Source organism: Chelonoidis abingdonii, chromosome 1 (genome assembly GCF_003597395.2).
Source record: "Chelonoidis abingdonii isolate Lonesome George chromosome 1, CheloAbing_2.0, whole genome shotgun sequence".
NCBI classification, from domain to species: domain Eukaryota; kingdom Metazoa; phylum Chordata; order Testudines; family Testudinidae; genus Chelonoidis; species Chelonoidis abingdonii.
In genome coordinates, this window is record NC_133769.1 from 62554132 (window position 1) to 62571387 (window position 17256).

Here is a 17256-nt window from a genome sequence, read left to right on the forward strand (position 1 = left end):
TTTGAGACACCAGTAGCAGCTGTGCTCTCTGTGCTTTAGTTATCCTCAGGAGTGAGCTATTAGCTAAAATCACCAACGTCTGTGGAAAATGGTGCCAATCTTCAGTGCCATTGCCTTATACTCATAGTTTCATGCATCAGAGCAATTCTGTCCCCATTGCCCTCACTCCTGGTTGGCTGCACTCATCATGGCTGGTGCAGTGGTGACAACAAGCATGTCTTGTTTAAAACTTGAGAGGAACAAAGGGAGTTCTGAATCTTTCACTTTCCATTGTGACTATACTGACAACAGTACCTCTGTGTGTTTTATCTGCACCTGTTGCAATTGCAGCCTTGAGGGGTTCCCCTGCCACACCTGCAGAATGCCTAAGCCAGATAAGAAGGAAAAAGAAGAGGACTCAGGATGATTGTTCAGCGAGATCTTGAAAGCCAGTGCAGCACCAGACCATGAGAAGACAGTCTGGAGGGTGAGTCTTTCAGACTGTATGAAGAAGGAAAGAGCAGACATGAGAAAAGCCCAGAGGTCCCAGCAGGAAGATGAGAGGGAGATGCACCAGGACATAATAGGGCTTCTCCAGCAGCAAACACAGATACTGCAGACTCATGTGAACCTACAGGTTCAACAGTCATGGACTTGCCTCCCTTTGCAGTTCATGAAGAATTCCAGTTCAGCATCTCCCTACACCCTCCCTCAACATTCCACAAGACAAGGGGCCACAACCCTACCCCTACCACTCCTACCACTATGGGGAACTTTAAGGACAATCACAGCTTCACATACATTGACCTATGAATCATAGTTGCTATATGGGTAGCCAAAATGGACATGAATGTTCTTTTCCCTTCTTGAACTCTGTTCCAGAAATGTATTAAGTTTTTAATGTATTTGCTTTTAACTTGCACAGATCTTTTTGCATTGCTTTTGTTACTCAATAAAAATATATTTTGGGGGGAAAATAATTAATCTTTATTACCGTAGTTTCCAACACATGCTGCCAAATGCCTAGTGATACTGAGCACCCATTTACTCGTTATTGTACAGTGTGACACAACTCATAAAATCAGTGAAAAACAGTGTAATAATCATACATGTACAGCAAGCACCACAAAATTAGTAGATGCATTGACTGTGTTATATTCATATATGTGCACCAAGCACCACACAGGCCCCAAAAAAGCAGAGTCAGATTGAGCACAGCATACCACAATGCATTACTGTGGCTCAAAGTTAAAGTGCCCTGTATAGCTCTGCTTTGAACTCTTCTATTAGCCCCTGTGTCTGGCTGTTTAAACTCAACAGACAGCCACTCTGTCCTCCACCCCAGCAGCAACATTTTCCTCTTTGCTTCACAGACATGCAGGACACAGCAAGCTGCTATAACCATTGGGCTGTTTTTTTTTCCCCCGCAGAGATCCAATCTTGTGAGTGAACAACACCACCATCCCTTCAATCTACCAAAAGTGCAATCAATCTGTCATTCTGCACCTGCTCAACCTGTAGATGAATCTTTCCTTTGTGCTGTCCAGGTGGTTGGTGTATGGCTTCATGAGCCAGTGGAGCAAGTGGTAGGCTGTTTTCACCATGATCACTGTTGCCATTTTAGCACCACCAATGGTAATCCACCAGTTGGGAAAGAAAGTCCCTGCTTGTAGCTTTCTGAACAGACCTGTGTTCTTAAAGATACAAACATTATTCACCTTCCCAGGCCAGCCAACACTGATATCAGTGAAGCATCCCTGGTGATCCACCAATGCTGATATAACCATAGAAAAGTAGCTCTTTGTGTTGCTGTAACTGTGGCAGGGTAAACTAGCACCAAAATGCGGATAAGCATGTTGTCTATCGCTGTACTGCAACTTGGGAACCTCTTTATTGCAAATTCATTGACTGTGTCCTGCACATTGCTGAGAGTCACTGTCCTGCATAGCAGCAGATGATTACTGTCCCTGACACTTGCATGACTATGGCCCCACAGTGGAATTTTTCAACTACAAATTGATTTCCCATTGACTGGTAGCAATCTGGCATTGCAAGTTCCAGAGTGTGATAGCCACTCACTTCTCCACTGGCAATGCAGTTCTTATTGAGGTGTCCATGTTCTGGAGGGCTGGGGAGAGCTTGGCGCACAGATCCAGGAATATGGCCTTGCGCCTCTGAAAGTTCTGCAGCTACCATTCATCATCCCAAACTTTCATTATGATTCGATCCCACCAGTCAGTGCTTATTTCTCTCACCCACTATCTGCAGCTGTTCCATGAATGCCACCAACAACCATGAATTGGTTGTTGCTATGTCCCACATCAATATGTCCTCCACAAAATAGTCATGTTCCCCACTGATTCGGTTCTTCTTGCGACTCTGCAAACACCAGAGGATTGTGCATGCTGTGCTTGCAATGCTCATGATAATAGTGCAGAACTATGCAGGTTCCATACTTCTGTCAGAGATGGCAGACCGCAAGGACAGCCATGTGGGTTCATGGGATTTTTTTAAAAGACACAAAATTATGGGATATGGATGACATTATGGAATGGAGAAAGTTGCATGCTGGGAAGTTGACCCCTTGCTTTCTCTCATCCTTGAGCTACTCATTTCTACCCCACCTTGCATTGCCAAAGCATCTGGAAAGACAATACTCTAGATGGTGGTGAGTTGCACACTGGGATACCTACTCATATTGCATGGCACAATGCATCCACACAAACATTGGTGAGCATGCACAGTGCTGAGGCGAGGAGCCAAGTATGCATATGCACAAGTGATATACTAACTGTGGTGTCTTTATGCTGATATAACTCGCATTGGCAGAAGTTTATAGTGTAGACATGGGGTTAGTGTCCGATTAAAAGATCCCTACTGGAGGAAGTGCTATATTGCACAAAAGACTGTGACAAACCAGTAAATACACACTAGGAATGGGAGAACTTTCAACTTTTTTGAATTGATTAAAAATGTAAGACAAATTCTGGGGGTGGAAATTTGTTATTTACTTACTGGACTGTCTGAAAATATTCTCAAGGCAAATAGAGTGTTGGAAGGATCTGTCTTTGAATCACACTGAAAAAGTTTCAATTTAAGCACATCTTTAGTGGTAGTATAGTCTGTAGGTAAAAAAAACACATCATTTTCTTCATGTTTATTATTCTTTATTAAGCATTGACAACATGCCCAGCCCTGTACATGACACAAAGAGACTAATGAAAAACCTCTTGAAATTGAGGGGAGTCTCTGCATCAGATACAAGTTCTTCTTAAAACAGTGGCTCCAACAGAAATGAATACACATATGAAGTATGGAGGGTGAACATCTATAATGTATAGTCATGTACACCTGGAACTCTCCCTCTGTCCCTCTAGGTCTCCATCTTTCCTTTCTTCAGATCCTGCCTTAAAAAGCATTTCCTCAAAACACTACACAGCCTAATCCTTCCCTATGGGAAGTACTAAGTTTCATTTCAACCATCATAGAAAAAAAATGAAACTGAGAAGATGTGCTATACTTCACTGCTCATCCAAGCAGCTTTCTGCTACCTCCCTTAGTCTTCACTGTATTTGCATGTTACCTACCTGAACTGTAAGCTCTTCTGGGAAGGGAATGTATTTTTTTACATGTCTACTAGGTTCTGAACAAATAATGAATAATCATCATCATCATCATCATCATCATCATCATCCACAACACAAATAGTTTTTATTGACTTATTTTATATACAGTTTATTTCAAATACCAGGGGAAAAAAAAGATTTATTGAATATAGTATCTGAAGAGCTTCAAGTTATTTGGTATTTCACCAAATACAAGTGGTATTTGACAAGTTACTGCATAAAGCTGGCTGAATAAAAAAAAAAAGTAGTTCTTATATAAATTATTCAGAAAAAAAGTAGAAATTGCCAAACATTATTCTAATTTCATATGAAGTAGTAATACTGCTGCTGAATTGTTGTAAGATAGAAAGAATGGACTGTTCATTTGGGGTTGCGGACTGAGCGACCTTTTTGTCAGGAGACAAAGCCATGATACATGTGAAGAGTGTCAATCAGAAAGACATGATCATCAGTCCTTGCTGAATGAAGATTTGATATTTTTCAGAGTTTTTTTAATACCCTCTTTTATTTACCTCAACATGGTAGCACGGGAGTTGACCTTTCATTCTCTGAGAAGTACTTTGAAATGCTACCTGAGAAAATGTAAATCTTTCTCCAATACACACAGTCATCCTGGCCCTGTCAGAGAAGCAGGATGATATATTTTTGAGCTAGGGAATTAAAGTTATAACAATGTACAGTACTTCTCAGACTCCTTAATTTATTCTATACAAGGAGCTTCCTTCATTATGCCTAATCGTTGTCCAGAAAGCACAAGATTTACAAAGGTGTTTTGGTTCTTAAAGATGTAGATAGGCACCTAGTGAGATTTACAATTGAACCTTAGAGGTCAGGTACCTAACTCAGGCACTTTGTGAATCCACCTAGGTGCCTGTCTGCACCTAAACACCTTTGTAAATCTGGCCCTAGGCATAGCTTGCTAGGGTTTCTTCCTCACCCCTGACTAGAATTGACCTGTGGGAGTTATTGCTGAGGACATGAAGCCAGTTAGGCTCTCAAGGTCTTGCTTCTTTTGTGAGTAAAGCTCTGATGACTCCTGCAGAGCCATGGTAAATGACTAGGAGAGAGGCCATTATGGAGAAATGAGCCAGTTTACACATAGGAAACAGGTAACTCTAGAGACTAAATTGCTACCTCAAAAACCATAGGAACATGGGACGGGACTGGAAGGAACCTCCTAGGTTGTCAAATTAAATCCCCTGCTATTGTAGGCAACCTCATCAGAGAATTCCATTCATAAGCTCACCAAGTTTCATCTTAAAACTACTTATGTGGTTTGCCCATAACTCCTGCTGGAAGGTTGTTCAAGATCTCACTCCTCCCATGGCTAGAAACTTTTTTCTAATTTCCAGCCTAAATGCATTCATGACCAGTTTATAGCCATTTGTTCTTGTGCCATTGTTGTCTGTTAGCTTAAATAGCTCTTCTCACTCCCTGGTGTTTACCCCCAATGTATTTATGGAGAGCAATCATATTCCCTCTCAACCTTCTTTTTGCTAGGCTAAATAAGCTAAGCTGTTTTAGTCTACAGCACCCTTGTCGTTACTTATTGCCTTATTTTTAAAACTTTTAATACAACATTTCAGTTCCTAGAATCTATGTTTAGTTTCCAGTCAAATAATGAAAACATTTGACAAATACCTATGTCCTCTAGGACCAGACGTGCAATTATCACACCTGAGCATTCCAGTTAGATGTTCACAAATGGCTCGCTATATATCTAAGATACATATGTGGCCTCCTTTATCATAATATCTGAGCACCTCACAGTCTTTCATGTATTTATCCTCACAACAGTCCTGTGAGGTAGGACAGTTCTGTTATCCTCATTTCACTGAAGGAGAACAGAGACACAAAAAGACTTAGCGATTTGCCCAAGTCACAGAAAAATCTGTAGCAGAGCAGGAATTTTAATCCATTTCTCCCAAATCCTAGGTTACTGCCATAACCACTAGAGTATCCTTCCTCTCTGTGGATGCTGATTCATCCTTCCTCTGCCTTAACTGTGGTATATTTGCATACCTGATATTGAGATGAATTGCACAAGCAATTGAGGCTTGCAGTTTGACATCTAACTTGTTTAAATGTAAGGCACCTTGTATTTAAGCACTAACAAAATTTATCTATACTAGGAAATATTCACGAGTTATACAGTTATAAAGTACCTTATCGCATCATCATGCTTCTTTCAATAAAACCAGAGACTATGCACGCTGCTGTATTGTGATATATACTAAACTCCCGAGTGTTGGTAACATATAAACAGCTTGGTCAGTGAGATTCAATACAACAATTACTAGGTTATGCTGCTTCTGACCTAGGGAATAGTCAAGGTTGTGACTGGGTGGAACAATTAGACGAGGTTTGTAAAGGGACCTCCACTGCAGAAGAAACACATTGTAATTATAGCAATGCAGGCTCAGAATGTACTTCTTTATTCAACTACATAACGAGTAGAGTGTGTGAAGAGGAATTCCCTACTAACTAAACAGAGAGCCTGCCTCCAAACCATAATACTCGTAGTAACCTAGTTGACCCCTTAATGATCACTTTATTACTGCTAGAATAGGATACCTGGCATTGGCATACTCCCATACGCATAAATGGTGTTGGCTACAGTACAATATGCAGTTATTTTCAACATCTGTGAACAATGTGGAGAATCCTTCCTCAGAGTCATACCACCACCTAAACTCAAGTGTGGTGTAGAAATAAGAGTTGTGTTACCTATTGTGCAATACCTCAACTTTGAATTTTTTCAAAGCTTTTCTAATATATATTTTAGCTTGTCTCAGAAAGACTATCCCAGGGTGGCACATTAATAAACCTTCTTTTAACTTTGTTTCAAAGCTGCAGAATGTCATTTCCTGTGCATTTAGAATGCCTTTATTTCTGCATTTTGCATGTAAATTCTCATCCTGAAATTCTCATGACAGCATGTCTTATATCTCTGTAATTTGATAGAAGTTTCTAGCATCAGCCAGGTTATTTTATAGCAACAAACATGTGCCATTTCCACTTCCCTTAGGAAAAGGAACACAGAATTTAAATACACAACAATGGCTACACATCTTCACAAGTCGTAAACATATTGTTTAAAACAAGAAAAATGAAGACTGGGATATTTTTATTTCTGTAGCAATTTAAAACAAACTTCTTTAATGTTTGACATCTAATAGTGGAAAATATGCTGCTGATATGGGAACAAAATTACATCTGATGTATATCCATGCGGTCATAGTATTCCCGTGAGGTGTGCGGCACATATACTATAGTTAAGCTTAATTCTAACATTTAAGTCCTCTAGAAATCTCAGGCTGCTTCTCACCCAAATCTCTAGGACTCAGATCTGAGCATTCAAATCCATCCCTAAGAGTTCTTTGGTTTCCTAGGGCCTGAAACTCACTGAACGCCTGAGTTTGGGTTTTGCCTCCCCATAGGAGCATTTCTGAACGTGGATAGCTGGGTCTTTACATTTGGGAAAGAAAACCAGCTACAGATGTGGAGTGAACCCCTAGCTCCATTTAAGCCAGTGACAAAACTTTTGACTGAAGTGGGCCCAGGATTTCATTCTTGATACAGTCATTTTGCCTTGGACTAATGCAACTCCAGCCCTTTCAGCTAGTATTGTTTCTCCCTCACTGTCCTTCCATCACCCCCCTCCGACACCTTGTCCCATCCTCTCTAAGAGATGGCATATTCTACTTTCTTTTGCCCCTCAGTGTGTCCATGCTTGACTCAGCCCACAGGTTAGTTGTTTTGCCAGTTTGTGCAATATCAGTTTTTGGCTAGTGCACTCGGTTAAAAACAAAAGAAAGCAAAGCAAAACAAAACAAACAAAAACCTTCTTCCCTGAATGCATTTTGTAACAATTAAAAGGCCACAACTGGGAAGTGTAATAGAGTTCTCAGAGGGCCAGGTTGCCTAGTGAGCAGCACATCCCATTTCCAGTCTCTTGTCTTCCGGCAGGAAGGGTTTTCAGTCCAATTCCCAACTCTTGCATGTAGCTTATCGTCATCTTAGAGTTTCCCTCTTACCCTCTTCTTTGTAGAGGGAGTGGTGGTGGTGTGGCAATGAGGCTTATGCCCCTTTTACAACAAGGGCAGTTGGCAGGGGAGCCTGGGGCCTCCAGTCTAGGACCCTATGAGAGACAACAGGATCAAGCACTCAGGAGCTGCCTCTCTGGGCAACTTCCTACAATCTGACTCCCCTCTTCCAAGGCCAATATGAAATATCAAAAGAAAAAACACCTAAACCCTCAGCCCCAACTGGGCTCAGAAGGCAATGAGACTACTTCTACACAGAGAGGCTTCTTCAGCACCCTTGTTCAGGAGGTCCCAGACTACTTGCTCCCTTTTAAGTTCTCTCTGCACTTTGAGCATGCTCTGCATGTCTGGAGGGGCAAGGCAATGTGGGCCCCTGTTGTCTTTTAACATCCTCAGGCCTACAGGGGGTTTGTACACCTCAACCCAGCAAGTTGTATGTGTTCACAACCACGCTTTCTGGCTTGCTGTAAAGTAGACTATACGTTGTTTGGGAGTAAGGATTGTGTCTTTCAGATTTTTGTACAGTGCCTAAAACAATTGGATCCGGATCCAGACTTCTAGGTATTAATGTAATCCAGACAAATACACAGATACTTACAAAAATTATACTAAGTGACTTGGAAGCCTAAATCCTATTGAAAATCAGTGGGGCCTAGGCTTCTGAGTCACATAAGCACTTTCTAAAATTGTAGCTCTAGTATACAAGTTTTAGTTTATATTGTATCTGACCGAGGAAGTACCTCATTTTTAAAGGCATAAGACCAAGGAAACAGGATTGAGGTTGAGCTTAACTCTATCTAGTTCTATTGGTTAGTGCTTAATTGCTTAACCTGAACATTGTATTAATGCTCAGTTTGTATATAGATTATAGATTTTGGAAATGCACCTTGTGATAAAAGACATAAAGGAAATAGCAGGTGTTTGTTTTACTTATTGCTGTAGCTAAAAACAATCCTTCAGTTATGAAGAGCTAATGCCTCTTCAACCTATCAGAGTACAGTAATGCAATGACAAATGCTTTTTTAATGGAAAAACTAATTCAGAAGATGAAACAATTAGCAGGCATGTCTGCTTATATAAAATATGGTATTCATTTTCCTGTAGCTCATAAGGAAATCTGAAATCTTTGAAAAGTCATTAAACTCCAGCTTGTTGATATTCAACAGCATAAATTCCCAAACCACTGGTTTCTATATAAAAGTCTAGCTCCCAAGCTTTTAAATAACATTTTTAGGTTATACAGTACCACTGAAAAGTGTTACCAACTTCTAATACTTTCTTTTTCTTAGGTTTTCTTTACTAGTCTGGTTATTTTGAATATCAGTTAATTATGGATGGGGCTGATAGCTCAAGCACACAATTCTTTGAGGCAAGAACTTTAGCAGGGAGGTGGGCATTAATGCCTTTTGCCAGTGCCACAAACATCTGACCAAACTGGACCAAGTTACAAACCTGGGAAAAATAGCTGTTTGCACATACTCCATAGGGACGTTCTAGACTACAGCTAAATTTCTTGAAGACTCCAGCCTCCCTGAGCATGGCTTCTAGTGCTGATTAGATTGTGTATACACCATCCCCACAGAGAGACTGAGCATGCTACCTCCAGCCCAGGGCTACAGGGACTCAGAATAACTTTCCCTGTAACTGTTGTTCCCAGCTTCTCTGGGCCAGGCTCCCTACTCTCAGTAGTGGTATCTCTCTCTTCTGTGCTGTCAATGGCTCTCCTGTTGGCATCAGGGAGCATGAGGAGGAAGGGATCTGATTCAAATGCAGAGGGGGACAAAAGCTGGATGGGAGGAGTGAAAGGAGTAGGCTGGAATAAGAAATCTGATGACACTGAAAGCCATAGTAGGGAGGTTTGGACTGGACATGGATAAGGGAAATGGGAGCCAGCTGGCTGCTGAGGGGACACTGAGATCCGATGAGGACCTGCAGGGAAGACTTGGTCTGGCTGGAGATGGAGATGGACTAGGGACCAGTGAAGGAATGGAGACAGGAAAGAGATCTGAGAAGGAGCTGAGGTGTTAGGGGGAGAGAACTGGGACTGGTGAGGCAAGGGGACTAGGACAAGAAGCTAAGGAGAGTGTGATGGGAGAATAAGATTGGATGAGGAGCTAGTACAGGGAGACTAGGACTAGTGCCAGCAGTGTGGGGGAGGGGAGAAAGAGGTCAGACAAGGAACCAAGAGAGGGTGACTGGGACTGGCTGGGCAAGGAGACTAGGATGGGGTACAGAGAGAGAGAGGGATTGGGAGTGAGGAGACTGAGACATGGACAGGAAGCCTGGAGGTATGAGACTGGGACAGCAAGGAGAATGTGACTGGGACAATGAGCAGGGAGCAGCAGGACGGGGACCGGGGAAGGGATGCAAAGCTTGAGGAAAGGGGCAGAAGAGTCTGTGCCCCTGGAGCACACTCCCCTCCAGAGCCTGCAATGGATTCCCAAGATTTCTGAGTCCCAGCATTTCTCTGCTGTCATAAAGTATCTGTGACACACACTGGCAAAGTGCATGTCCCATCCCCCATCTCATGCTGGTCTGCACAGAGGGTGACAATCTACTTCTGCTATCAGGTATTCCATTAGCTCAAGTGGAAGAGATCTGTGCAGTGACTAATGATTCCAGCCCTGCTGATGAACCATGTGGGTGTCAATATGACGCCACATGATAGAATATGTTTTAATCAGTTTGTTTAAAAAAAAACTGTGAAATTACACACTCCAAAGTTAGGAAATGCCAGAATTAAGCTGCCTGAATGCAACCTTAATTTGGCCCCTGGTGTGTACATTATGATGCAGCCTTTTATTACATGATCACATACTATTTTTCCTACTGAGCCATAGTACCTGTCTCCTGCATCCCTCTCTCCCAACAGCATTGCGGTAAGGGTGATAGTGTTAGGGGAAGGGAGCAGAATAAGGAATGTGTTGAGATGTAGCTATCTCCGGCTGGCATATGGTTGGGTTAACTAAACTTTCTAAAACAAAGACTATTTGATATCAGGTCAATTTGAATCTAGGTGACAGTTTACATCTGTTGGGTTTTTTTTTTTTAATTAAGCTAGTTAGATTATGTACCAAGCAACTGTTTATGTTACAAAGCATTTACTTTACTGTAGAACTATCAATATACAATGAAACTTGCACAAGAGAGACCATTCTATATTGTATCTTAAATATTCTTATACAGAATAAGTATAATTTTGTTAATCATTATTAGGAGTTCACCTTGATTAAGCAACCAGTGTTACTAAGTTCCTTTGAATGGTAGCCTGAGAGAGGTTTCAGTATATTCCACCAATTAGCACCCACATCACTCTTTTTAAAATTTCATTACGTAAGATAAGAATAAAATAATAACTTAGAAATCATGCTTTTGATCTTTCCTTTAATGAACCTGTTATGAAAGGAATTGTAATGTGAATTCATCAGAATCAGACAGCTGTTGTGTTTTTCTACCTTGCAAAATTTCTGGTAACTTACAATGGAGCTAGGTCATTTCTGTAATTTTGATTATGCTAAAACTAGAGCTGTCAAGCAATTAAAAAAATCTATCATGATTAATCACATTGTTAAACAATAGAATACCATTTATTTAAATATTTTTGGCTGTTTTCTACATTTTCAAATATATTGATTTCAATTACAGCACAGAATACAAAGTGTAAAGTGCTCACTTTATATTTATTTTTATTACAAGTATTTTTACTGTAAAAACAGAAGAAATAGTATTTTTCAGTTCACCTAATACAAGTACTATAATGCAATCTCTTTACGATGAAAGTTGAAGTTACAAATGTAGAATTATGTACAAAAAACCTACATTCAAAAAGAAAATGTAACATTTTAGAGCTTGCAAGTCTACTCAGTCCTACTTCTTGTTCAGCCAATCGCAAACACAAACAAGTTTGTTTACATTAGCAGGAGATAATGCTGCATGCTTCTGGTTTACAAGGTCACTTGCAAGTGAGAACAGGCATTCTCATGGCACTGTTGTAGCCAGCGTCACAAGATATTTACGTGCCAGATGCGCTAAAGATTCATATGTCCCTTCATACTTCAGCCACCATTCCAGAGGACGTGTGTCCATGCTGATGATGCCTTCTGCTCAGTAACACTTCAATGCAGTGCAGACCGATGCATGTTCATTTTTATCATCTGAGTCAGATCCCACCAGCAGAAGGCTGATTTTCTTTTTTGGTTGTTTGGGTTCTGTAGGTTCCGCATCAGAGTGTTGCCCTTTTAAGACTTCAAAAAGCATGTTCCACACCTCATCCCTCTCAGATTTTGAAAGGCACTTCAGATTCTTAAACCTTGGGTCAAGTGCTGTAGCTATCTTTGGAAACCTCACATTGGTACCTTCTTTGCGTTTTGTCAGTTCTGTCATGAAAGTGTTCTTAAAATGAACAGCATGTGCTGAGTCATCATCTGAGACTGCTGTAACATGAAATATATGGTAGAATTAAGGTAAAACAGAGCAGGGGACATTGAACTCCTTGAGGGGAGAATTGTATCACAAATTTAATTAACGCACTTTTTTTAACGAGCGTCATCAGCATGGAAGCATGTCCTCTGGAATGATGGCTGAAACATGAAGGGGCATATGAATGTTTAGCATATCTAACACGTAAATACCTCGCAAAGCCAGCTACCAAAGTGCCATTCAAATGCCTGTTCTCACTTTCTGGTGACACTGTAAATAAGCATTATCTCCTGTAAATGTAAACAAACTTGTTTGTCTTAGCAATTGGCTGAACAAGAAGTAGGACTTAGTAGACTTGTAGGCTTGGAAGTTTTACATTGTTTTGTTTTAGAGTGCAGTTATGTAACCAAAAAAATTCTACATTTGTAAATTGCACTTTCATGACAAAGAGATTGCACTACAGTACTTGTATGAGGCGAACCAAAAAATACATTTCTTTTGTTTATCATTTTTACAGTGCAAATATTTGTAATAAAAAATAATATACACTTTGATTTCAATTACAACACAGAATACAATATATATCAAAATGTAGAAAAACATCCAAAATATTGAATACATTTCAATTGGCATTCTATCGTTTAACAGTGGAATTAAAACTGGAATGAATCGTGATTAATTTTTTTAATCACAATTTTTTTTGAGTTCATCGCATGAGTTAACTGCAATTAATTGACAGCCCTAGCTAAAACCTTTAGGCCCAATGAAGAACACTAAAAGTTAGCCCCTCTTGAGAAATATGATGCAGTTTCAATTTTATATATATGCCAAGAGGCACTTATTTCCTTGATTTTGTTAACACCAAAATAAAGATAGAGAAGATTTCTTGCAGCATGTTTAAATTGTCTGCCCAGAAAACACAGGATTAAAAATGGGAAGTTTAGAAGCAGAACTGCCATGATTAGATAATTCAAATAGTGTCAGTCATTTTTTTACACTATAAAGTTCTAAATTATATTACTTTATGTCAAGTATATTTACATTAGCTTCTTTCAAGCTGATAACATGATAGAATACATGAAGAAGAGTATCATATAAAGATAAAATAAACGCCAAGCAGCCTGGATAATACTGAAGATACTTTTGCTTAAGAATAATATTTGACCTTCATCTATATTTATTTTCCTCTAGGGTTTATTTTCAGCTTTCCTTAGGTTTGTTTTCTTTCTTTCAACTGATGTACAGTATTTAAATATACTAGTAAATACAAAAAGAAGAGAATTTTTCAACATTATAATATTGTGCTCTTGTGAGAGTTCTGTGCAGAAATTTATTAATAAACACTATTTTCACATCCTAAAAACCAAACATAAAATAGAATGAAGTCCCAAAGAATATTGTCATGTGAGAACACGTAGTTACATGATGGTTCAATAAACTTTCTGCTCTTCTGAACAGCTCTAAAAGGATCTTTTTTCCTAGACAATGTTTTTTTCTATCATTTTGCACATGGAGATAGACTACTACTTAGACCAACTATGCCTACTTTAAAGTGTTCCTGGGCATAGTGTATAGTATATCCAGCTAGTTGTCATCATAATGGCACCAAGATGTACACATGCTTGTCACTTCAGCAACAAATAAATGACCTAGTCCCTCTAGAGGTACTCAAGAGGTTGAGAAGCCATTTTAAACAAGAACGGAAAGAATCTGAAAAATTGCATTGCCATATTGTATATATTTACAGGGAATGTGGCTTATTTTATAAACCTAGGTGGACTTAAATGAACATATATAAATCTGTGTGAGATGTAACAATAAGACCACAATAATCACCATATATCAAAACCATATATCATGTCCCTAAAGTAATCTTTTGAATGATAGTGTCCTGGATATTCATTGTTAGCTCTCAATTGTAACTTAATACCTCTTTTTTCCATTTAACCCTTTGAATGTCTTGCACACCAGTTTTAAAGTGTACTTATTGATCCAACATCATCATATATAGAACACACCCAAAAGCTTTTTCTTGGGAATATGTTCTCTACATAAATTACCAATGAGTTAACATGAAGCCAGAATATGATTATGGTGTTTTTACTAAAGAACTGACCTAGCTACAGAGGGACAGAAACAGTTATTGTTCTATTTTCACATAAACCTTGAATATAGTAATTGCTGAAAATGAAGAAAAAACTCAAGCTAAGATTAGTTCAGCTCCTGTGGTCAAACAAGACTTTAAAAAGTCTGCGATTTCAACTCAACTCTTATAATGTATTCGGGATTAACTATGAAATGTGTTTTGCTCTGTTAAGGGAACTTCGAAGGTCACAATTCAAGTAGAACTGTCTGGTAAAATATAAGCACCAGATTGTGACTCAAAACCAGGAGCAAGGGCGCCACAAAATAGCATAACTAATTAATCAGATTCTAAAAGCATATTAACACAGGAGTACAACCAGAGCCTCACACAGTCATGAAGCTCTCAATTTAAAAAGTCAATGTCTGTTTTCCCTAAGACAAGGGAAAATACATTACACAGTACTTCTGTCTAATTTGTCCAGTAACGTTAACTCAAATTTACTGTACATAAAGTGCAACAGTGTGGGATATTCTAATTCCAAAAAATATAAGGAATTCTATTTTAAAGGAGTTTTCAATTAACACCAGTGGTTTGTAAAACGACATTAGTGAAAAAGAACATTCTATGTGAGCAATACCTAAAGAAAGATTATTCTGTTTGTAGTTAGAAATAGACAGTGGCTACTGTTCTATGAAAGTAGTGTTGTGCTTCATGATGTCAGATGCCATCTTGCACTAGGCAAAATACTCCTGGAATGCGATGGTCATTTCAAATGACTGATTTTTCTAAACACTTGTTTGCACTAGAAAATGAAACTGATCATATTTGAGACCAAAGTCTGACACAATATGAACACAGTTAATATCTTATAGAGGTAATTTACTATGAAGATTGTAATACTTGAAGAAGCATTATCACAAAAAATAACTAAATAGGATTACTGATTTTTTCCTCTAGGTTGATCATTTAGTTGTGCAGTGCTGCTGTCATCAGATAAGATTAATCATAATAATGATATGGTTTTTGCTCAAAACATTATCATAAGTCATTTGACTATGGCCCAGGAGAAAAGAGATTGTAAGATAAATTGTATAAACTCTGAAAAACAATATAAAGCTCATCTGCTAGAAATATGGTTTAATTTGATTTTATTTGTTTGAAAGAACGAAATAGCAAAGTAACCATACACCAACAAATAAGTGTCACAAGTCAAGCAGTAGTGAGGAATTTTTTGATCACCTCACACAAAAAACCTGCATTAGAGAAAAAATAGAGGACAATTTTGCTCAATTTAGTTTAATTATAGCTATATGCTTTGAAGATAAGAACAGAAGAATGGCCATAATGGGTCAGACCAAAGGTCCTTCTAGCCCAATATCCTGCCTTTAGACAGTGGCCAATGCCAGGTGCCCCAGAAGGAATGAACAGATAATCATCAAGTGATCCATTCCTTGTCTCCCATTCCCAGCTTCTGGCAAACAGAGGCTAGGGACACCATCCCTGCCCATCCTGGCTAATAGCCATTGATGGCCCTATTCTCCGTGAATTTATCTAGTTCTTTTTTGAACCCTGTTATAGTCTTGGCCTTCACAACATCCTTGGGCAAAGAGTTCCACAGATTGACTGTGTATTGTATGAAGAAATACTTCCTTTTGTTTGTTTTAACCTGCTTCCTATTCATTTCAGTTGGTGACCCTTAGATCTTGTGTTTCGAGGAGCAATAAATAACACTTCCTTATTTACTTTCTCCACATCAGTCATAATTTTATAGACCTCTATCCCCCCTTTAATGGTCTCTTTACCAACTAATGGCAGAAGTCTTGTGAGATCAGTTGATCTGCCAAAATTTCCACTCTCTTTAACAGTTTAAATGTGAGATCCGACATTCTTGTGAGATTTCTGCCATAACCAGAAAATAATCTTCCAATTTTGGAGCTAACTCACCATCAACATTATTGTGTGGCAAATTTGGATATGGGATTTAATGTATAACCCCATGTTTGACAGACTGAGAACAATTGCTCAATGACCAGAGTTTAGCGGGTGAAGTTATGGAGCCATACAACTTGCCCCAGTTTTGAAGCCTTGGAGTGTGGTTCAGACAAAGTCCTAGTCAATGTTTGGAAGATGGCTTGGAAGTTTGGTTTAGGCAGAAGCCTGATTTAAATGTGAGAGATGGACATCAGTGGGGAAGCCAGGCTGATACAGAGGTATGCTCCAGTTATCCAGAACTAAATCCAGAACAACTGGTACATCTTCACTTCATAATTAAGGGCAGGTCTGACACCCATTACTAACAAAGAGCACTAGCCCTTCCCTGTCAAGTTAAACTCTGCAGTGGGATGCTCATATTCTTCCCCATATAGGCATCAGATTAAAGTTATTTTCATAATTTCCAAGGCCAGGAGGGATCATTTTGATTATCTAGTAAGACCTTCTGTATAACAGGCCATAGAACTTCCCCAGACTAATTCCTATAGCAGATCTAGGAATTTTAATCATAGTAATATTATAGTTATAATATTTTAATCGTAGTTTATAAGAGAACGGTCTACTGATATCTGCTAAAATAACAGTGCACTTCTTGTATCGAGGCAAGCATGTCATGCTTTCCCATGAACATCAAACTCAAGAGCTTTAAACATACAGGAAAAATATACTTTAAAATGCTAGGTCCCATAGGATGGAAATAATACATGCAGGGCTCAATAAGGCAAGGCGCTAGTGACCTTACTGGGACTATTCACATGCCTAAAGTTAAGCACGTGGTTAAGTGCTTTGTCAGGCTGGGGCTGCAGTGTTCAGCACTTTGCAGAGCTGAGATCATGGGGAGGTGGAGTTTATAAGTAACCGCATGAGGGAACAAATATCTGATAATGGGCTTTTCAATCTAGCAAGACAAACAAAGGCATAACAAAACCCAGTGGCTGGAAGATGAATTTAGACAATCAGACTGGAAATAAGGTGCAAATTTTTAACCGTGATGGTAATTAATCATTGGAACAATTTCCTAAGAGCAGTAAATTGCCATCACTGGCCATTTTAAAATCAAGCCTGAATGTTTTTCTAAAAGAGGTACTCTAAGTCAAATTGGAATTAA